The 24,674-nt window shown below is 38.4% G+C and overlaps 1 long non-coding RNA gene across 1 annotated transcript; it reads left to right on the forward strand.

Annotated features, from left to right (window-relative positions):
* Positions 1-10,616: 10,616 nt before the first annotated feature.
* On the forward strand, positions 10,617-18,635 carry LOC146439605 (uncharacterized). Its single transcript, XR_014851286.1, has 4 exons — positions 10,617-10,688; positions 12,744-12,877; positions 13,110-13,200; positions 17,747-18,635. It is a non-coding gene; the product is annotated as an uncharacterized LOC146439605 (long non-coding RNA).
* Positions 18,636-24,674: the final 6,039 nt, after the last annotated feature.

Here is a 24,674-nt window from a genome sequence, read left to right on the forward strand (position 1 = left end):
CGCCATTTGGCTGCCTTAAGGGACTGCAGACTAGATGGTCTCTTGCTAAAATTCTGTCTCCTGGGTAATGTACTACCTACATGGCTGTATTCAGGGAAAGGACAGCTCAGATGGAGCAATCTCTTCTTGATGGGTAACTAGAACTTGAAACTTCCTGGGAGCTCTCAAATCCCATGTTTGCTGTTGCCCTCTAACTGCTGCAGTCCATTAGAGAAACTCAGTCAATTTGCTTTCCAACCACTGGGTTTCTGGAAACTCATGAATAAATATAGCAACACAGGCTGCCTTTATTTTCTGGAAAATATCAGTCAGCTTGGAAGTAATATGCTGTCATTACAGGTCATTTTATTAGTATATTATTTGGTCATTTTTTAAAGTCCATGCATTTGTGGAAGCCAGGGGACAAAAGACAGGTAATTTGCACACACACCCATAAGTCATCTTTCCCTAACTGAATGGAAGGTGAACTAGATGGCTCATTTCTTTCACATCATTTAAGAACCCCCCAAACCAGAAAGATAGATTACAACAATTTACCTGGACAGCTGCTGAATCTTGTATGAATTTGCTCAGAAACCAGCAGATAATGCTACCATGGCATTCAACAGTCATCTTGTGCACTAAGGCTCTATGCCAACACTGTGAGACAAAAGGCTTTATCATATATCACTTACAAAATGGTACATAGCATCTGAGATGGGTTTGTGGGGCTTTTTTTCATTCTAGAAGGAGCTTTACTGAGCACCAGTTTTCCTGTAGCTATAGAAGAAAATAAATAAACTCAAATATAAAGAAAACAATATTGTAAGTGGAATGAAGCTGTGATGCTTTGTGACTTATACGATTTCTCACAATGAGTACAAAAAGAGTGTAGAAAGTAATACTATATATCACAGTACTCCAGAGTAACCAGCTGCTTCCTCTTTAGAAAAATTTTATGAGTATTGAAGACTATTTTCCATCTTTACAAAATCCAAGTATTTGTTAATAAAGAAACCAAAACACAGTGACAAAGTACAGAGTTTTTTCCAGACCCAGTGGGTTTGACATAAAATACATAAAGAATCAACTTTGGTTCATAAAATAAGGTACAAGCTGTGCTCACTTTAGCAGTTGGGATCTGATCTGCATCACTGAGAACAGGCTGCCAATTTTATGCTGAGATCTCTCCCAAGCAAACCAGCCTTCTGCAGTCTCAGGAGAAGCTGCACACTGCTCAGCCGAGATGAGTTTCAGATAATTCTAATGGTTCACCCTGTCATAAATCCTCCAACAAAACCTGCTGATGAAAAAACAAAAACCATTTTCACAAGAGCGGTTTATTGTACTCATATACTATTAACTCAAGTCTTGCTTTTCAATTAGTTCATGGTGTGCTCAGCCCTGCAAGTCAGTAGGAAAGATAGAAAAGTCATCTTGTCCTGAATTAATCTATTATCTTAAGTGTTTGTGGTGTTTCATGTCAAGCTGATCTAAACATAAACTGATGCAACACGCTTATTTAAAAAAAGTTTAAAAAAAAATTGCAACCTTTTGGCTCAGTTAAGTTGCAGCCTGAAGTTTTCCCTCATGCTTTTGTCTTCTTAACATTTGGTCCAAGCCATTACAAAAGCCTTGGTCTAATAAGGTCCTGACTTGTTATTGGACATATTCTGAGTTTAAAATAACACTTCTGGACTTCACTTTGTTACTGTCCAGAAGACTATCCAAAATCGTGTTTCTCTCGTATGTACAACAAAAAGTACTGCAAACAAAGCTTTAGTTGTTAAGCAGGTTTCTATTTTTGCAGAAAAAGACATTATTAGTCATGTATACACTGTGGTGTGCTAATGGCAATTATTAAAGTTTTTTTTACGAAGACTTGTGGGGTTTTGTTATCATTTACATGGTAAATATAGCAAGAACTTCCACCTGGCTGACAAATCTTCTTCATGAGATCCATCAGAGATGAGAATTCCCATATCCCATTAATGATTTGATTTTGTCACAAAACACACAAGAAAATTTAAAAAAACAGTTAAGCAATATATGGGAAACAGTCTTAGGCCTAAATGGATAAATATTTTTTATCTCTTTTTATTTCTTGCCTCTTGAGACGGGAGGAAAAGAAGGAGTATACCAGGACTATATCCATATAACCAGTTCTTAACTGCATTTGGTGGCCATAAAGTTTTCAAGTTTTGTAATATCTGACGATATCCTGGTAAAAAGCATGAGAATAAAACTTTCAGTGAGGCCTGTTTTTTGAAATCTGATATATGAAGGTATATATGCAGTTTCCATACTGCTTTGTATGCCTTTGCCTGCACTGGCTATTTTCACCTTGAGTTTCACTTCTCTCACTAATAATTCTATGATTAGCATCTGATAAAAATTATCTTTTTCCGGAGCAATACTTTTCTGTTCTGTTACAGCTGACCACATAGTTTGCCCTGGCAAATTGCAATGTCAACTTTATTGGCACAATTTAATTTTATTGACCAGGAAACAAAATTCTTCAACCAGAAAAACAGGTTGTGGCTTTTACTTTTCAAAGTTACAATGAAGTGGACTTTCAGAGAGCAAAGTAAATATTTAATTAACAGCAAGTTATATAAAGCAATTACCTCTATAGGAAGTGCATTTTCCCCTTCTTTATGTAAGAGGTTCATTATTTCCAAAGAGTAATTTTGTCAGAATAATGACTGTAGGATACACTTACATAGAAGGAGAAAATATCATACACCAGCATGAGCAATATTTAGCCTTTATTGGTTTATCTTTTGGCAAAAGTTCAGAGTATTCAAAGGAAATTAAAGAGGCCACATTTGCATGCTGCATAAGACTGTCTGTGTTGTTTATCGCATTGAAATCTCAGAAATATGCATGTCTTTGTGTAAAGTGACATTTTAATGCTTGATTTAATCAGAAAGTGTCAACACCTTATTGCCCTAAATTACTGTCCTTAGAGATGACATTACAGAAAAAGCAAATACCTTAAAAAGTATGTGGAATGAAAATAAGAGACCTGTCACAACTTCTTGTTTTGCCTGGATAACTTTTCTGCTGCTCTCTGTACCTCTTTTATTTTCCCATAAGACTTCCCAGTCTTATGCCAGCACTGATCACAGCATCCTCTTCTGTCAGAGTCACAAAAGTTGCCAAAGCCCTGTCTCCCTCTGTGACTTCTTCCATGCGCAATGCTGAGCAATTAACGATAATTAAGAGTGACTAAATACTGAGACAGCCTCACTGAGCACAAGTTACTCTTTTAAAGCTCTTCTTAGTCAATGACCCCTCACTGATAACTTCATTGTCCAGGGATTGCAGTAGTCAAGAAAGCGTTTTGATGTGGATATCGAGAGCAATGGGAAAAAGAGGACAGAGTCACATAAAGGACCCTAAAAACTCAATATTTACAAAACAGAAGTGCTCCCATTCCACTGAGGGAAATTAGGAAAACAGAGATATGACCTCCTGAGGTTATTTGCACACCTTGCTGGGGACCTCTGACATGGGATGTTTCTCTCAGATGACAACAGGAGCAGCACTGTGTCTCAGGATCAACATGGGTTCACAGAGCAAAGAGGGATGAGCTCAGAGAACGCAGGTAGCTGTTGAGGCTGTTTGTGCCATAGCCTTTTGTGCCATAGCTGGCCCAGGCAGTTGCCCATGAAGGGACTTCAGCTCATCTCTGGTCATTCTTGGGGTGAGTTCTACCTGTTGACTCCCAAAGTTTCTGGCTGCAGATCCATAAGAGCTCCATGGCATAGGCAAACCTGAGCACTCGCTGTGTCCAGAGCCATGGCTACACAGACGCAAGGAAGCAAGTGCTGGATCCTTGTTTGTCTTCTTTCATTTGTCTCCACTGTCAGGGAACACTGAAAGTACAAAATGCAAATCTGTTGTGGGATGCTCCGACCCATATAATCTTTTCCCTTGAGTGGTGTTTACTCACCAAAGAACCAGATATGGTACATGAGCTCTTCTTAGTCACCCTTACTTTAACTGTCTTGAGGGGGCTAGATAAGTAGAGAAACTTTTTTCAAGCTAACATGAGATAAACTCATCTGAAGGGCAATCCCATAAGTAGCTGATTCTCAGAGAGCTATCTGTTGTAACGTGTGTCCTTCCTGTCCCTGACCCCGCCCCCCTGACCCCTTCTGACTGGATGTGAGTCAGGACCGCCCCCCATCCCTAGAGATAAAAACCCCAGCCAGATCCGGAACGGGCCTCTTTGGTTCTGGACTCATATGGAACCTGCACCCTCCCTTGCCTTCCCTTCCCCCTCCCCAGTCTCCCCACTCCTCCCCTGTTTTCCTCAATAAAAACACCATGGAGACCAGAAACCAAACAGCTGCCTTTCTAAACCTGCAATGCTTCTACAAGAACCGTGTCTGACCAGCCCCACAGCTCGTGGCCATGGAATGACCATCCTGCGTGTTCAGGTTCTAGGGCAGCCCTCCCCCGCAGCAGGGGGGGGCTGCCTTCAGGTTCTGCACTGCTGCAGCTATCCATGCTTAAAATTAAGGGTTAATTAATTGAAGGGTTTGAGTGGCTGGGTACCAAAATTCATGCATAGTGTGTTGGAGTATCAGACCCTTTAGCAGAGTATGTGGCACTGATAAGCATGGTAGAAGTGAGGAAACATTACACTACAGATGAATTCCATTTTACTTTTAATTATGAAAATGATTCAGCTTTATCATAATAGCCACCCTAACCCTACAGATGACTCTATAATGTCATATTAAAAAACAACTTTTGAGTCTTGCCAGGCTCAAATATGGGGAAAATTATAAAAATAGTCAGATTTTGAGATTTAGAAAGTGTACTTGAGATAGCCAAAAAAGCAAAAAACCACAAGCTTGTTTTCTATTTGGCTACTGAATTCTATTTTTGAATCAAATTATCTCAGGTTTGTGAATGTCATGAAGGATTTACTGGAAACGCAGAGATGGCTGTGATGCTGGCACTAGGAGTAATACTAAATGCATATGAAAGGTTTATTCTATGATACCACAGAAATATTGTTCATTTTTTTATATGTACATAGGGCTCAGTTACAGGGATATTCGATGTCCCTACTGGCAGTGTTGCTATTTGCCTTTACAGGGGTGCTTTCATAGTTAATGTATCTCTTGTAATGCAGAACAGTCTGGAACTGTGAAAGCACTATGATGTCTGCTGTATTTTGTAGTCTTTTGCTTACAAGGTATATCAGAAGTTATGCCTTTACATGACTGAATTCCCACCTAGGGATGTGGAAGCCTCTCCACCATAGGAGAGGCTGAAGCACCTCTTCTCTTAGGAAAGGCTAAGGGAATTAATTTAACAGATTGTTCAGCCTGGAGAAGACAAGGCTTTGGAATGACCTAATTGTGGTCTTCCAGCACCTGAAGGGAGTCTATGAGAAGGATGGAGAGGCACTTCTGACAAGGTGTGTAGTGACAGGACAAGGGGGAATGGCTTCAAGCTGAAAGAGAGTGGGTTTATATTAAGTGTTACGAAGAAATTCTGTACTGTGAGAATGGTGAGGCATTAGAACAGGTTGCCCAGAGAAATTCTGGATGCTCCATCCCTGGGAATGTTCAAGACCAGGCTGGGTGGGGCCCTGAGCAACCTGGTCTGGTGAAAGGTATCTCTGCCCATGGCAGGTTGCTGGAACTAGATGATCTTCAAGGTCCCTTGCAACCCAAACCATTCTACAATACTTTGATTCTGAAATACAAAACCTTGTATCTATTTTCTGTTTCAGAAGTGCTGTCCAACTACATGAGATAGCTAAAATGATTAGCTGTGAAGACTGGTATCTGAGACAAAAGCTCAGAAACTGCTTTTGGAAGCAAATAAAATCAGAGTTGCAGATACCATAACTTTAATCCATCTTGATCATCAGACTTCTTATAACAAGCTTTTCTGTATGTTGAACTTATTCATCATTTTGAAATGAGCACATAGACAGGATTAAGTTTTAAACTCTCTTCTGTTTTCAAACTATAAAAATCAAGACACAAAACCATTTATGTATGAGTTTACATGTTTAAAAATGTGCATGTAATAGTAGGTTCTTTTTAATAAAGATAACAGTACTGGAAATGCCTGAGTTTTAATCAATATATCTTTTTACCACACCAAATCTAACTAGATTACATTCAACATTTGGCTCTTGACATTTTTAAAGCAAAAGCAAATCCAAGAATATTAGAAATTGTTATTGTATTTGTTTGTGATTATGATTAGGAATTCGGAGATGTCATTACTATACTTGAACAAGACGTTCTTCCCGGAGCTACAAATGAGGTAGAGGTGAAATTTGTGTTTTTCTTGAAATTGGAGGGAGTCTACTATTGACTTTTTAAGAAAGTCAACATTTGTTTCATACTTCTTGGCTACAGATGAACACCTCCTGTCTAGTGCTTCAAGCACAGTTGTTTGGGTCATGCTCATTCTGGTACCCAGTTGATACCCAGATTTATCTCACAGTTGTTTTGCAGCTTTTAAATTTGTAGAAAGGCATCAGAATGCTTCGTGAGTTCTGACTGTTTCTTGCTTTTTGCTCGGCTTCTACAGTGTGTCTTACCACCGAGATGCATCTCTCTGATTGCTTCTATTTTTTATGTGAGCCCCAGGACAAGTTATTCCAAGAAATATGACGTTGCCAGTTACAAGACCAAAATTGTTTTTAAAAGTTGCTCCAAAAGGTTGATCAGGCATCACCACAGACATGTTGTCCAAAGGAGCTGACAATTCAGAAGCTTATTTATTTTCTGAATATTATTTGCTAAATTTAGCATTTATTTTGTCAAATACATACTGTTGCCCATCACTGAACCATCAGTGATCCAAAGCAGTGAGGATGTTGAGTATGTTTATATTGGAAATTGTAAAATTTTGCTCAGAAACAGGAAGACAGTAAAAAAGCTTGAAATCGTTTCATTGATATTCCCTGTGAAGGATAGAAAAAGGTTTAGATAATTACTTTTATGACGCAGCCCCAAGAAGTGCAGTCTCATCCCAAAAGGCAAAAACAGAAAAAGAATATGGGATTTTTAACTGAATTCTCAATGGAAGAACAGGAGCACAAGTTGAAATCAACCACATGCTAAAGAGCTATCAGAAGACACAAACACAGCTTAGGAAAAACTTGTATAAAAACTGAGCTTACAAAATACTAGGTCTAGTTCACTGCTTCAGGTTTCACATTCTTAAAAAAAATATGAGACAAAAGTTGTCCTTGTTTCACCCTGTTCCCATCCAGATGTGCCTGAGGTTACTCACAATAGTATATGTTTTAGTGTAAAATTTTTAATGTACTAATCTGTTCTGCTTCCAAGCCTGTTTAAGAAGGCTGTGTATCAACCCAATGCCCAAGTGTCAGATTTTCCTCAGTGCTAAAGGTGAACTTTGCCTTTTTAAATTTGTGAAGATGTCCTCTGCTGATTCCTCCTCATGCACTTAATTCTGTGTTACTCTTTCAAGTTGCACAAAATACAGCTCTCAGTTTCCAACCTCAAAAAAAAAAAAAAAAAAAAAGGCTATTTTATTATCTGAACTATCTTAAAGACCAAAAGTAATGACTTTGGGGGTTTTTATCTGTTATGTTCGGAACAGAAAACAGTAACCTTCATGTTTACCAATCTGATCTCATACAGTAATTCCCCATATGAAACTGAAATTATGCATGTTCTCCAAACAGATTGAAGCAAAAATGAGCCCTCAGTAGCAACCTGCACTTCATTCTCACTAGTATTATCACAGAATTAGTTTCATATTTCAATTCACTTTTCACTGAAAACTTTTTCTAAATTCTGATCCATAATAAAATAATATTCTTTAAGACCTATCAAGACATATTTAGCTGCATTTCACATATCCTCAAAATTTTTGTTTTGCCCTTGCCTTTCATTATTTCTAAGTATGTGGTGGAGAGACCCTGGCTGGACCAAAGCCTGTCTGTCACTTCCCTCCTCTACTGGACAGGGGAGAGAAAATAAAATAAAAGGGCTCATGTGTCGAGATATAGACAGAGAGAGAACACTCAGCAACTGCTGTCATGGGCGAAACTTGAGGAAACTAGTTTAATTTATTACCAGTCAAATCAGAGTATGATAATGAGAAATAAAACCATAGCCTCCTTCCAACCCTTAACTTTACTTCCATATTCTCTACCTCCTTCACACATGAGCACAGGGACACAGGGAATGGAAGCTGTGGTCAGTTCATTGCACATTTTGTCTGCCACTGCTTCCTCCACATGAGGAGGACACCTCACACCCTTCTCCTGCTCAAGCATGGGCTTCCTTCCATAGGAGAAAGCTCTCTACCAGCTATTCTAGGGAGGGTCCTTCCCATGGGCTGCAGTTCTCCACTGGACACAGGAGAAGCTCTTCACAGGTTCTCAGAAAAACCACCCTTGTAGAACCTCCACTTGCAAAAACCTTGCTAGGCAAACCCAATAAAAACTCTCCATTTAAATTAATTTATAGGTACTATTGAAGAGTCATTATTCCTCTTTCTGAAACAATAATGGATGTGCTAAAATTGCAATAAGTATTTATCACTGCAATATCTCTCCACAGCTTTTTAGGTCTCCAATTATTATATTTTTCAGTACGTACTCTTCAGGAAGACATTAAGGAAATATGTATTGATAGTGAGAACAAACAAGCTATATTGTCATAAAGCTTGTCTATTTCAAGTACTTTAGAGCTGCAATGTCTATGTTTAATTAGTTAATATTTTATAAAACAATAAAATGTGTTTTACTGCAAAACACTTTTTAAAAATATTAACAACTTGCTGGTTTTTTAATACAAAGCTAACTGGGATATGCAAAATGAACCTTTGCTCGTTTGCTTCTGCATCATTATGAATTGCACTAAGTAATCAAATTCTGGTTTTGAATTTTGGTGCTGCAATGACTTTTCTAAAATCCCTCAGACCATTATCAATTTTCTTCACAACTTTTAGGAATGCTGCTTAATGGTACAAAAAGTGAGAGGTTAGCTAACCTTCCTAATGACCTAGAAGGATCAGGTAACGTTCACATGTTCCATTTGAAGTACTTTCTTCCTCTTAGCAAGCAGTTTTTAATGTCTTACTTTGACACCTCATTCCTTTTTTCACTAACTTAATCTAGTTACCTTCATCTGATATGCAATCTATGTTAAATTTTACAATATTTTTCTCTTACGCACTTATGAAAAACCTTTCTTGCCTTTTTATACCCTCTCATTAAGTCCTACTGGGCTGTATATATTAGATATTAATAATAATAGATTACTGCAAAGTGTGATTTCATAATTGTTGGAATTTTTTTGTTTCAGTAATTTGGCTGGGAGCTGTATGCATTGCTACAGCTGAAACAAGTCTGTTTAGACAGCACCAGGCGTTTTGGGGAGCAAACAAGAGAGGAGGTTGCAGCTACCACAAATTCCCTAGATGATTTGAATGATACCTGGAATAAAAGAAAAATCTGCAAGAATATCCAGGTAGCAAAAAAGAGAAATATTTGTTGAGTCTACCACTCACTAGATACATAGTTTTGCTTCAAGCAGAAGGTGAAATTTAGAAGTCAACATTTGATAATGAAGAATAAATAGTGGTTTGGGTCTTGGAAAGATTCAAATGCAACTTGAAACTAAAACTTGTCTGGTTCTGTCATGTGTATTGTCATGGTGTATTGCATGTGCTGCATTCAGATTCATTAAATACTAAAGAGACTGGGTATAAAAATGCTGCCTTTTTAAAAAGAAAAAAACTCACTTTTTTTCTTCCCAAACAATTGATTGAAAATTCTGTTTTTCTAAAAACCAGCCTCTGGAATAATATTCTGGTATACCTACATTGATGTTCATTGTTTTGTATCTTTCTTCCCCCTACTTTTGTAGGCAGGTTAAAGCACAGGGAGTCACTAGAAACAGAATGCCTGCATCAGCTGAACCTGAGCTTCAAGGCAGGGCTACAACACAGCAAAGGAAATGAGGAGACACCACTGGCAGTATACAGATAAGGGAAGAGAAATATGATGAGGTATTCTCTACCATTATTGAGTTTTTCACACCACATGGAGCTGAAGAACAGGTGTCTACAGCTTGATCATATCAGTTACTCTACATTTCTATTGCTGTGCCATGAATTGGTCTGTGCTGTGTCCTTAACATCTTACTGGCTGTGAAACGGTGGAAACTGCAGCTGAGCTCAGGCCTGGCTTTGAAACTCTCCTACATGAGGCAGTCAAGATGATAACCACCTTGTGGGCCTCACTGGAATAACAAAAATAAACCCAGCTAATGAGTAGTAGTAAAGCCTAAAGGCTTAAAGGCTGGGAATAATTTACAGCATAAGCCAATTAATGTTGCCATACTCCATATGACTTCCCCAGGGTATGTACCTAGGGAACTGTGGTTAATCTGCTTGACTAATTTCAGTCTATTCTGTATCGCTTATTTAAAAGTGACCATTTCTACTCTAAATCCACAGTTGTTCATAACAGGCAGATTTTGTGTCCTGTCTTGGATTTCAGATGTCACTGATGTTTGCCATTTGGTTTAATTGGCATACATATGCACACAGTTATGTAATCAAGCTCCAGTGTAAATACCCCTTAAAGATCAAGGCCATTAAATGTCTCCGAAATTCTAGGCCCAAGGCTTTACTTAGACCCTTCAGGATGTACATTTTTCAGCCTGTTCTACTATTAAGTGGTGTGTATAGTGGCAGAAACAAAGAGTTTGCAGTGCTGTGCAGGAAGTGAGAGTGCAAACCTGGGGTCTGCTGAAGGATGTCCCCACACGTGATCCCCATGCCAAGAGGTGCCTAAACTTTACTCTGTGAGCTTGGGGCAACTGGGTGAAATCTTAGCCATACTGCTGTCCTGTTACTTTATTGAAATTAAGCAGTGTGCACTTTGCAGGCTTCAAAACTCCCTTTGAATAATATATACAGGTGCTGAGGTTGTTTTAGCCTAAAGGACTTATTTACATTTCTGACAAAATTTAGACCAACCCACTTGGTCAGCCACAGAACAGTGAATGTCTATACAACCCTGCCTCTTCCACACCAGTACTTAATTCCCACTCCACAATTTTATATCTGATCACACTCCAATGTGTACTTACATGCCTTCACAAGGAGTTTATATATCAGTGCTATCTTGGGATAGATTTCACTTTACAAGCTTCGCATTTCCAGGTTCAATCATTTTGTGTTTTTCCTGTCATTAGGTGGCTATCCTTTAAACAGCACTCTTTAAGGGCCATTTACTTCAAATGGTGAAAACTGCTGGTCTGTGGCAACATGATTTCCATTTGGGAGGAGGTTCTGGATCCATCTGCTTTTCACAGGACAGTTCATGCTTTTCACACTAAGCAGTAAAAGAGGCCTTGAAGTGAATCTCTCATTCAGCAACTAGTGTGCACTCATTTCAGATGCCAGACTAGTGCTGCATTCAGCTTGCTAATTAGGCTATTCATTTTGTCCCCTCATCTTGCTTCTGGCCCTTTGGGAAAACAGTTTTTAAAAACAGTCTAGTCAGAACTAAATTACTGCTTGGAAAGCTTTCCCTGAAAATAGTCTTTGCTTCTTTCTGCCTGGAGAGACTTGGTTAAAAATAAGAAATGTGTTAAGTAAAGATTCAAAAACTAATGATATGTGAACTCCTCTCTGGGCCAGATGGAGTATTTGGATTAGAATTGGTGTTAGCCTTCAGCAAATCTCTATAGAAGCTCTGCTATAGTCTCTTGCCTACCCCTTTTCTTTGTTGGAGTGTACTTTTTTCATTCCCTCTGTCTCCTGAAATATCTTTTTTTTCTGAAACTATGTTGAAGAAGTAATGTGGATAGCAAAGAAACACAAAAAAGTGTTGAAAGTTGGGGGAAAAAGAGTAAGAAATGTCTGTTTTTCCTCACCCAATTAAGAGTCTGATATGCAATCTGCATATACTGCCTGTGGCATTTCCCAATCTTCTCTTAAAGATTTTGAAGCAAATGACTTTTTGACAGGAGTCTGAGAGTGGTTTGGTAAATATGGAAAAAAGATGGGAGAGGAAGGGGTCATTGTGCTTTCTTCTGCTACCTAACGTGTAATTACAGAGAAAGTGCACATTGACTGAAGGTGTACCCTGAAAGTCTGAGAGGTAACAGGCACCTATTTCAGCAAAGAGCATTTCAATTAGTTTTTTAACAAAACAATCTTCTCAGTGTTGGTAAAATTGCTTACCCAGATATTGTTCTGGAGCCTCCCACGTGAGAGATTCTAAACTCAGCTAGGAATGAATCTGATTAGCTCCTAGTAATTTTTACTTTGGCCATGCTTTGGGCTGCAGGTTGGATCAGGTGAGCTCCATAGCTCTCTTCCAAACTCAATTACTCTTTTTTTCAATAATTCAGCAATAGATCCTATGTCTGAGATATGAATAGAAACAAGGAATATATTTATCAAATCCTGTTCCTATTTCATGCTTTCTATCTGGTTTTTAACTTTTTCTTTTTTGTATTCTCCAACCCTGACATTTGCAGTACAGCACTGTTGGAAAGAACAACCTTTCTTGACCTATTGAAATGTTTTGCTTGGGTGCTTAAAACTCTTCCTTTATCTCCCTAAGAGTCATGGAAGTTTTTAAAAATACACCATTCCCTATGAAAGTACCTGTTATAAAGCAAAACCAAAATAATAGTTAGGAAAAAAGCTACCCAAAAAAGTTTTGAAAGCTCACCACACCTGAATGGTTTACTTCAATACAATTTTTTTACCATCCTCAGACCAACCTGATGTGTTCTCCATGCTGTTAAGGAAGTCTTTTACCTTTCTGCAAGACCCCCGTAGTATGAAGATCAAAGAGCTAATGTTCATTTTCACACCCAGGCACGGTTACAGTGCTTCCAGTGAACAGTAGGTAGTACCCAATCATGTAAGGCATCCAGAGCTTGTGGTTCTCAGGTATTTCCCACTATGACACTCAGTGCTCAAGTGCATCTTAATTTCACCAGAATTTTAAGTACTTGCATTGATTTTTACGTATTGTAGCACTGTCTCAAGTGTACATTTTTTTGAAAGACTTCAAATAATATTCTTTGTCTATTTTCCAAAATTATAATGGAGAATTGTTCTTTGTTCTTCAATGACAGATTCTGCATAACTTTTTCCTGGGCAAAGACTGTACAAACACTACATGCTGGAAGACAGAATCACATCCTGTACCATAGTCTGCATAAATTGGTATGAATCTTACATGTTAAAAACTAAACTTTGTTTTCACATGCTTAAAGAAAGTAAAATACCTCTATGTTCCCATCAGCTTGGGCCAGATCAGGTTGTTATCTGCTATGAGGCCCTTGTGCTGCAGAGTGGAGAGGGGTCAGCCCTAGTGGGCAGGGTCTGTGCCAGCAGTGTGGCTTTTTGCCCAGCCAGGACAGCACAAAGGAAATCCACAACTCAGTGAAAGAGAAGACATTAAATATAAATGTCTTCTCAGAGAAAAGGTAGATGTTCAAGTATACCTTATGCAATTAAAAATAATGCAAGAAACATATGCTTGTGAAAAGAAAGCCCCTCACTGACCACCAAAGTGACCTTCCTTGACAGGGTTAATCAATTTTGCTTTTATGTAAAAACTTTATGAACCTAGATGAACGGCCTCGATATCTTATTGTGTAATTTACATTTTCACAATAAAATTAATTTAAATTCCTAAAATCTATTTTGAGGCACAAAAAATCACAAAGGTATTTTTTAATTGGGTCTGTGCAGCATTTTTTTGGTAGCTTGGTCACCTAGTCTTTTCCCTTTGTCCTTACTTGTGTACACTTTAGGTTCTTAAAATACTTATGTCTCTGAAAATATAGCAATATATATCATATCTATCATAAATGAAATATCAATGTCTCATGATTTAGTTTTTATTGCAAGCACCTTTCCATAACCATTACATGTGTTTCCCAATTAAAAAAGAATCTGTTGTACACTTTCTGGCCCATGCTTATTTGCTACAAATGGGTTTTCTAACATGCAGAACCCAGTACTTCATTTGCAAGTGATTGTCAACACACAGCATTCTGGTGGTTTGTCTAAAGCAGAAGATATGAGGAAGATAAGAATATGAAAGTTTGCTAACTTTTTTAGAGGCTGAAAGCTTTCTAGAAGCAGTTGCAAGTGAAAATAATAGCTCTGAAATTGTTAAACGTAAAAAAATGAACTTCAGCAAAAAGGTCAAGATTTGTTGCTGAAGTACAAATGCTTCTGTCCAGAAAACAAACTGGTTTTGTTCTTGTTAGCAAGGTCATGCAGCCAATTCATTTCTTCTAACTTTAACGAACCATTTTTAAAACACTCAGTTTATTAGATTTAGGGCTTTGAGCTGATATAGATTGTTGTGGCACCAGGAAAGCTCTGGAGTTACGTCAGCTTGGCAACTGGTGCTCTTTTCTGTTTTTCCTTCGTGTGTCTTCCACATGAATAAAAGTGGCTATGACAAGATTCCTTCTCAAAGAATTTTATAGGTCATGGGGTCACCAGCAGCAGGAACTCACTGCAATAATTTGCAGGTTTTTGTGTTACAGGATATGCTGCTATATTTTTCCACCCCCAAAATGCAGCAATACTGTTCACAATGACAACAGATGATGATCTACATGTAGCTCTTTAAGGGATGTTGCCTGTAACAAAGATCAAATATGGACTGGTAAGACATATAGACACCTCTCTGACCAACTGTGCTTCCTCTGATGTGCTTCCTCCCTCTGGGAGGAGCAAAACTGATCTGAATTTCCTCTAGGAAAGGATCAATCCCAAAACTTAATTTGGCTTCTATATCTTGGAAAGTAGGTCAAATAAGAAGATGAACAAACCATGAGACGTGTGTTGAATCCAAGGGTGCAGCCATTCTGACTCAAACCCTGGTGCATGACCTGGGCTCAGTGGGGCTGCACTGGTGCTGGAGCTGGAGACACCAAATGGAAGGGAAGAGGTAAGATGTCCCTCAGCTGCAGGTGCTGGGGCTATAACATTGAGCAGCTCCAGGATTCAGAACCCCTGATAGGAAGAAGTGAAGAAATAAAAAACAAAGGGAAAGGGATTAGGGGGAACCTAGGGTGGGTAATGCAGCAAGACCAAGGCTCAGCCTTCCCAGTCTGCTGCTGTGTTGGTCTTGGCCATCTATTGCATGCACTACCCCCCATAAATATCTGCTGTGCTCTCTGTGCTGTGCCCAGCCTGCTTGCAAAGTCTCTCTGCATGTGGTAAAATGTGCCTGAACTGAGGTGACTCATGAAGGTGTGCTATTGGCACAAAGATTCCTTTTGATTTAACTTCAGTGTTTGCATTTCACTATAAATATTTTAATTATTGATAAAAGTATTTTAAGGAGAGATTGTGGTGGGACAATTAATGGGAAGGGACAGAGGAACTGGGAGGGAGAAAAGCGAAGCAGAAATGTTTCTGAACACCATGTGAAACACAGGTTGTTAGTATGACATTGTACTCAAGCCAAGAGGGTCTTGATACATGAGCAGAGATCTCCATCATGAGTAGAACATAGCTGAGACCTCTATGTTGCTCCACAGGATAATTACCCGGCAGCCCTAGCTGTAGAGGGTGGCCTTTTGTCCCAATGTGTGGCTTGAAGGGTGCACTGACTCTTCCAAATACTCTATCCCCTGAGTTTCACACCAGGTTTGAGAGCAGAAGAGGTAAGGGAAGAAAACAGCTGGGTTTGGGATGGAGAAGGAAAAGGGCAAAGGAAAGAAAAGCAACCTGCCTGGAAAAGTAAAATAGTTATGCCACAGTGGAACAGAGATATGGTGGTTTGAATTCTGTCAAATTTTTCTTGGTTTAAGTGTACGTAGCCACAGAGACATACTGCATATCAGCTGATTAGCAGGTAACATATGAACCTTTAGTATTCCATACCCTTAAATGTTAAAATTGGTTTGAAGTATAAAGTTTTCTTTTTTTCCAAAAACTGTTGTGCATGATACATTTAATTATATACTGACTGAAAAAAGTCCCCCTTGCAATGGATCTGAGTGTATTTTCTTTCCAGACTGAGTGAAATTCTGTGTGCATTATGGCAGAAAACAGATCATTCAGTTTCTTCTACTGCAAGCCTCCATGGAGCATGGAAAATCTCAGATACATCTCATTAGCTTTCCTGCATGTGAGTTTCTAATTATGAAGTGCTATAATTGATCATTTTCCTTTTCAAATTAATTTATAACATAAGAAGATTTGATTGCGGAAATGTTCAAAAGGAATACTTTGGTTTGACCTTACAGCTTGTTCCAAGTCTTTGGCTTTTATCCATTGGAATCATTAAAATCAATTAAGGAGTTAAGTACAGGACATCTATTGTTCTGCCATAGAATCAATAGACCCTTTCAAACCTCCTATAATTTTAGGGATCACAGCAGACTGTTTAAAGAATTGCTCTTTTGTGGAATCATAGGTTCTAATCCTACAATGGTTCTGTGCATACAATGACATTTTTAGCTTTATTTATTATTTTTAATGGCAAACACATACACTTTTGGGGTTTAGAAATATAGCTCAGTCTTTGAAAGAGGCATGTGATCCATATTGCATCTGATACCACAGACACGCTTAGTGAAAACAGAACCATAGCTGATTTCCTTGCTACAATCAATTGTTGCATATTCAGCTCACTAATGGCTGGCCATTTGTAGCTGCAGCTATATTTAGAAAAGGAAAAAAAGAGATATTTGTATCCCAGTAACAGAGATGTGGCCCACGTCATAGCTCCATGGCTGGATCAGCCAGTGGCAATCATTGCAGCAGCTGAAATAAGAAACATGGGGAAGGACTGACTAACACTGTCCTTAAGGTCCAGAAGCTATACTTTTGCAATAATAACTTGGGGCCAGAAATAAGCTTGACTTATTTGTGAAATTGTGAAAAAGTATTATTTCATAGGCAGCACGTTTTTTTGCAGTAACTTTAAACTGAGAGCTAGGGCAGTGTTCACTCATATTTGTGTAGCATCTCACAAATGGGACTGATAGTGCCAAGGGTGTCAGCGCTAATGCTGGGTGTATGTTAAATGACTCTTGTGCTTTTTATTATTTAGCGGCTGTTGCTGGGCTTTGGAGGAGGCAGTGCTAAATATAATCAATTTCTATCACAGTGAAATATTACAGACCAGATAGTCTTGCTGAAAACTAAGGATGAATGGAATATAATACCACACACCTAATTTATGACTGAGTTTAATATATATGAAGGAGAAAGAAACGAGGAGAGGAAATTCTCTAAAGTTGATGCCTGCAGTTACATTCACACCTTATTTGTTGGCTCCGAACAAGCATGCCTTATATATATAAAGACAAATGTTTATTGCTTATATAATCAAAATTGAAAAATTCTGATAGTTTTTCCATCCGAATCTAATTTTTGTGGAGAAAGAAAGGAAGAAAGGAAGAAAGGAAGGAAGGAAGAAAGGAAGAATAGCATTAGCAGTGGTATGCACACGTCTGGTTCTCCTCCGTTTTCCCAGGGTTACGCTCCCGCTTTTCCTATTCTGGCTGTGGGAGCTCATATGGCAAGCTCTGAGTATCTGGAGTTCTTCACTCATAGGGACACCATGGTCACATTGATGGTTTCACCTCACTTGGCCTCCTTTTTATCTGTTTGTTATCTTGCTTTCATACCTTATTCTTTCTTCACTGGTCTGCTGCTCCATATTATATCCAAATTTATTGACTATGGTATCTTTTCTCAAGGCTAGATACTTTGTTCTCTTTTCCACGCCCAGGTGTGCATTTCCTTGACTGACCATGGCTGAGCAGTTTATAGCCTCGGAGTCCCTAGTGCCAGCCTCTTCCCCATCTCACCAGTCAGCAGTGTTTGGTGCCTCTACTTCTCAAGCTGCTGTCTCACCAACCTGTGATTCTGAATGTGACATCATCGTGTTAGAGTCATCAGAACAAAGGAAAACAAATTAGCTGTAGACAATCTGCCATTAGGAAATACGATGTTACAGCTAAACCACATTAAAGTATAGCTGCTGGCAGGTCAATAAAAGTTCATGCAGAGAAGGCATGACAATCCTCAGACTTTATGCCTTGCAAACTCAGAATGTTTATGCCCAATTGCTAGCAGTAATTGTACTACCATACTGTAGGGCTTCAGGGTACACCATTTCCTACATGTAAGTTGAGCAGTACATCTTATGAAACTAGAATTTTCTTCATCTGATTATGTATTAATACACTGTCAGCCCACAGTGAGAAATAATCACTCTTTTTTTCTTCTGAAAAGACAGTTTACATGTTTCCATATTCAGTCAAAGCACTTCTAGGCACTGATTACAACATTATCTGTAATAAATCCTCACAGGTGCCTACACTAAAAAAAATGGTAAAATATCAGTGATGTAACTTCCGCTTATAATGGGACTCTTGGCTTACTTGAGAGCAAGACTAAACATGAGCATGATATATTGTACTCCATTAATACCATCTGTAATTGTTGTTAATCACAATTTAAGGGTAATTCAAAAGGATTTTTTTCTTAATTTGTGGGAAGACACCCTCAATTTCCACACTGGCAATGTGAAGACATTAAAAATTACACTGCTTTTCTTGAATTAACAAGCTATTCCTCTTCCTCTTTGCTCCTCAAGTTCTCAAGCTAATACCTCGTCAGACAGCAATTAGCTCTGCTGCCATCTGGGCAGTGGCAGAGGTGAGTTTCCCTTCCACCTGCAGACATCTGGCCAAGCAGGGGCAAGAGAGATATGCAAGGCAGGGAAAGCGGGAAGGGGTAATGGCAAGGCATCCTCTGCTTAGCCAGCAGTCCCTTGGGGGTGATAGGGAGAGCTGCCCTCTTCCTTGGTCAAGCTGCAAACACAACTCTTGTGGAAGGCTCAGAATGAGGATGGAGAGCACCTGGAAGGGTCCCTACTGTGGCCCCTGTGAAGAAGCAGGACACAGTGTCCCCTTCTGCTGTGCCTCCAGGCTCACCTGCTGGCATACCCACTGAGGGCTTCTCCTCCCTTTCCTCACAGGGAGTTTTAAATGCCTTTCTTCCATAGGTGGACTCCAGGTACATTTCTAAACATGATATGTGACTGCCAAAGTGAGAAGCAGGAGCTAAGCGTCCTGCTGCTCCTTGGCAGCTATCTGGGAAAGTGCAAAATGCTTACAGCTGAAAATTCATCATTAAAATGTTCTTCAGCATCAGTCTTTCTTTCTCCTATCACCAGCAAGCCCCCAGCATCAAGACAAACAGGGTGACCCTGACAAAGAGCTGACTATTGGCTTGTGTGTGCCAGCTATCAGGTTTTATTACTGCTGTTTTCTGTCTTAGCAGAGCTGTTCCTAATTGTGTGTCAAGAACATTTCCTGCCTCAGAAAGCAATAATCTATATTGCAAAGAAATAGGCCGCCTAAGATATCTCCACAAGCCAGAGCCTCTTTCTTACCTAGTAGTACTTGGAGGGCTCTGCATCTGCTGTGTGTGTTGTCTGCAAAAGCCCAAAATCTACAAATATCTGGAAATCAAAAGAGGAGAAAACAGCATTTTGCTGAAACATTTCAGATTCAGCAGAAACTGCAGGGTTCCTCTTGTCGCCTTCACTTGAAACACTTGACATTCTAAGGGGCAGGATACAAACAAACACACTTGGGAAACAGAGGAATTTTGGCAAGAAAATCCTCTGTTAATACCATTAATTTAGATCATCTACATGCTGCATGCAAAGCAGAACAATGGAAAAATAAAATTCTGCCTGTATTTCTTCTGCAGAGCAAATATTACAAAGACTGGCCTGCATTTTGTAATAAATTGCCTTATGTTTCTTCAACTATAACATTTTGATGTTTCAATTTGTGCTATATTTCCCTCGTGGAGCCCATGGGAATAACATTTTCAGCTCAGAACGCATGTTGAGAAACAGATTTGCATGTCTATAATATTAATGCATTCCTAAAAAAAGCAAAAGGATGCTTCTGAATGCCATCAGAGTTTAGACATATATTTTTGAGCACGTTGATATTTTCCAGGAAAGCCTGAGATACTGTTTTTCCATTTTGCAATTTCTGCACACAAACTGTTTATTCTGAATTTTTTCTTTGACAGCTGTTAGCTATCATACCTGGAAGATATGAACTTTTGTAGATCTAAGAAAGCAGGCATTATGTTTTTCAGTGTTACAGACTGTTTTCTTCTGCTTACTCATTCTGTTTTTAAACTTAAATTCCTTTCAGCCTTTTTTATTTTCTTGAGAAATTAGACATATAACATCTTACATTATTCGTATACATCATAAATTTTCTCCTTATAATTTTATGTTTCATGAAGTTTGCACTATGTTCTTTTATGCAAACCATTGAGTACTCCAATTTCTACATATATCTTAACTGTCAGAAATATATATAATATTTTATTTCAATGTATTCAATATTTTATATTCAGTTTACTACATTGGTGGGGGGGTATTTCTTGTTTTAATTAGCCATTGGGTGGAATTTTTTTTTTTTTTTTATATTACACAGATTAAAGAAGAGACCCATACACATTTAATGTAGAATACATGCATTTCTGAGTGGTATGATCTGCAGCTAAAAGGGATGATGTAGAAACCCTCAATTTTCAATTACTATTGTTACATTCAGAAAAAAAAATAGATAAACTTATCAGAATTGAAGCAGGACTAAAAGTTTCCCATCTAACTCCATTTCTTCAGCTGTTATTTTTTTTCTGAAAAACACTTCAACAAAGGCTCAACAGAATATTTTATAGCAAAAACTGAACACCTGAATGATAACCATTTATGATAACAAATGTACATGTTCGGTTTCATTACTCTGCAATAAATAGGGGGAAAAGTTAGATAACCCCGATGGAGAACATCTCTCTTTTATGTGATATTTCCCTTTGCTGGATTAAAATACTTACATTGTAACAATATAGAAAAAAAAATTCAACTTTTTTTTCTCTTGACTATGTAACTGCCTCTTAAATGAAATCTGAAGGTCTGTTCCTTGTGGCCGCTTAGCTTACTCAGTAAAAAAGGTACATTGTGTATCTAATTCTGTATAGGAGGGAAACCTGCTTCTCAAATGATCTCAAAGTAGAACTTTGAAAGAAAATTACCTTTCCACACAAATTAATAAAGAAGAAAGTAAAAGCATTATAAGTGCTTGTTTAAACCAAAGTCAAAAGGTGTAATTTTTCAAAATTTTTACCCAAATTTGGTACCAACAAAAGCTTTGTTTACAAAAATTTCTATAATTAATTAAATCCAGGTCTCCCTCCTCACCCTCCTTTCATAATAAACTTAGCCAGTAAAATAGGCTGTTGCTGGACGAAGCAAAGCTAAAGTGCAACAGCCTTTTCCAATGGAAGCAACTCCCCTACATTTTGTCAGTGTGCTTGTATTTGCACTTTCTTTCTGCTGCTTCCTATCCATGGGATCAGTTAATCTACATTTCAGTCATATCCCATTTTCTCATCCTACTCTTCCAATAGTATGGGATCTGAGTGCAGACTAGCATTATATATAGTCCAGGCAATGCCAACAGATTGTTTGTTTGTGTTATGCTGTCATCAGTGTGATTTACCGCACCCACTCCCAGAGTAAGACATTAAATTTACCTCATTGTGTATCAAGGACCAAGTTTTAGAACTTGTGGTGGGGAACAGAGTAGATGAAGGCTGTCTGGCTTCCAAAAGTCACCAAACTGATTTTTTTATGTCTGTGTGATGCTGAACCACTAATTCAAAAAGTTAGACTGAAAGCAATGTTTTCATGAGGACATTTCAAAAACACTTGTACACAGTGATATGTCCTTTGTAGAACATGAAAATGCCAAATGCTTATCCCAAGACTCTGACATCCTGCAGGTACAGTAACACAGGAGCTCTATTAACTAATATTTTCTTTGCCATATAAACCACAGTGACATCTTTCAGAGTCAGAATATTAGCACAGTAGTTGTGCCACTAAGATCAACTTCAGGTCTTCAGCTGCACAAGAAAAACATGTGGTAGAAATGCTTATTTTAAATATTTCTGGGTTACCTTTATTTTCTGTCAAAAATTTCTTGCAGAAAAGTGTTCTGTTTATCCTGCCATGACACCAGGTGTCTGTCATCTGCTTCAGGAGAGTGCAGTCTGCTGAGGTATTTCTGCTTGTTGGTGGGAGAAGTGACTGAGTGAGTCACAAAGAGGCAGCCACCCACATCTGCACCTAAGATAGGTTTGTTCTCATCTTAAGAAAGCAACACAATGTGATCAAAACAAACAAACAAACAAACAAACTGATCATTCACTATCTTTACTAAAGGAGTCATGACAGTGTAGTGTTGACTCATTTGTAACCTTTCAAGTAGCATGTCTATTTCATCTCCCTTTTGGTTTGTTTTTTTCACAATGCAGTAAAGCTGTGAACTAGCAGAGAATGTTAGACACATCACACAAAACTTCTCCAGAAGCAGAGAGATAAAACATGAATCCCTATAGAACAATAGCTCTGTGGTTTTGCCTTTCTTTTGTATTGCATGTACCAGAGAAGTCAAACTCAATTGGCTGTGCTGTGCTTGCCTTTTGCATGACACTTTCCATCTACCTGCTGTCCCAGACCATTGGACCTCCAGTTTCAGTGTTTTGGAGTTAGATACACCTAAGCCAATAAACTCATAAATGACATCCAAACTTTAGCATCTAGTGCATGTTGAAGGAATCAAGAAATGCAGTTTTTACTGTGGGCAGGATTTCTGACACAATTGGGTTACTGTGAGTAATGATAGCACTGTACGCTTTGAAGGACCAGTAAACTGAATTTTCTTGTCTTCATTTCTAAATGTGGATTTTTAAATACCAGTAAAGCTAAAATGTAAACAAGTAATTTAGATGAAGGTTCATGCTTCAGAGCATTGCACTTGTTTTTGTTGGCATATAATATAAAGGTACTTAAGAGGTGTTTCATATTAAGATTTGAAAATAGAGAAAGTTATGGAAGAGCAAGAGAGGAGGTTTTGGCATAGAGGAAAGATTGTAGGAGCAGTTGACAAAGTCATTTATTTGTGGCCACAAAAGGCTGTGAACATGAAATAAGACTAAAAAAAGAAGATTAAGATACAAAACTCATGACATCAAGCTTAGAGCACACTGGTACAGGGTCGTGGACCGCAGCAGCTGCTCCCATGCAAAGCTATGAGGGAGTCTGTGGTCTGTTTGCATGGGCTGTCACACAATGTTAACCCATCCTTATACTCTCCTGTCTGGCCTGCATAAAAACAAACTTCCAACAGCACCTTGCTAAAAAGCTCTTAGCTTGCCAAGTCCATCAGCAACCTACTAGATGTTAGCACTGCCTGGAGACAAATTGCAGTCCTTTCTCTATCAATAAGTTTCATTTGAAATGTGTATCTCAGCCACACAGAACATGTCACCTGAGGCAAGGTCCCCCCCTCAGCCAGCTCCAAGGATGGCTGTTTGTTACCCCACTCTATATCAGCAAGTGTGCTCACTTGTTGGGCAGCTCCAACAGGAGCGTGTCCAGAGCTGACATGGGATGCTCCAGAGAATATCTCCTGTGGGGCAAGCATCTGTCATGCTACTGAAGAGCCTGAGAGGGTTGAAAGCTGGGGATATGGGTGATTCTGAGGTCATCAATGGCAAATGAGAAGAAGGAGTTGTATGGCCTGCTCTGGTTCTGGGGAGTTTGAAGGGGAGATCCAGTCCCTGTCAAATCTGTACAGGGAAAAAATTGAAGACATAAGCACCAAACCAATAATTGAAAAAAGTGATAAAAGGAAATGTCTTCAATATGGGTAATGTTAAGGCTCCAACTTAACATACAGCATCAAGCTCTATGGCATGCTCTATGTGTTGCTGGGCAATCACTTGAAAGAGAAAAGCTGCTCACAAAGATTGTAAACGAGGCTGTAGCACAGCAAACAAAGATATACAAATGTAATTTAACATTGGAGACGTATACAGGTAAAGAGCTGATCTGTATTTTCATCCCATAAATAGCAAGATAACTTCCAAAAATATGTTCAGAGTTCTAGAAAACAGGAATTTAAAAAGAAATGGCTAAAGTCATTAAATCTTAACAGTCACAAAACTTTGCTGCTTGTCCATAACAAAAATATTCTGCCTTATTTTAATATAAGAACTCCTGATGATGAATATATGAACTCCTGATTTCCTCCAGCATGTATCTGAATAATGTGCCCTAATTTCAAATTTTTATGTTTTTTTAATCCAGGAAACTTCTGCTTAAAAAAGGAAATTAGAATGCATATTCCTGAAGGGTTGTATGCTTTATAATAAGAAAGCCTTTCTGACTCACATGCCTAGACTGAATAAGACAAACCTCATTCTCTCCCCACAGGACTCTTGTATTAAATGTTGCGCATTACAACATCTGCATTGAAATGACAAGTCAGTCAAAATACCGAATTATCACCTTTAGCCATTTTTCATACATTTTTGGGAGGGTTTTTTTTACTTCTGTGTTATTCCTGAATATATACTTGCATAATATATGAAAATAAGGCTTTTCATACTCTCAAGCTTATTTTGTAATTTCTCATTTACTGGTTTTTACACAAGATAAAAAATATTTTTCAAATGATCTATTTAGCTTGTTTAAGAACATGATCTTTCCTTGAACAATTATGATGATTAAAATCATATGTAATAGTAGTGAACAAAAATAATATTAAAAA

This window comes from Lichenostomus cassidix, chromosome 3 (genome assembly GCF_008360975.1).
Source record: "Lichenostomus cassidix isolate B80296 chromosome 3, HeHo_3.0, whole genome shotgun sequence".
Lineage (NCBI taxonomy): Eukaryota > Metazoa > Chordata > Aves > Passeriformes > Meliphagidae > Lichenostomus > Lichenostomus cassidix.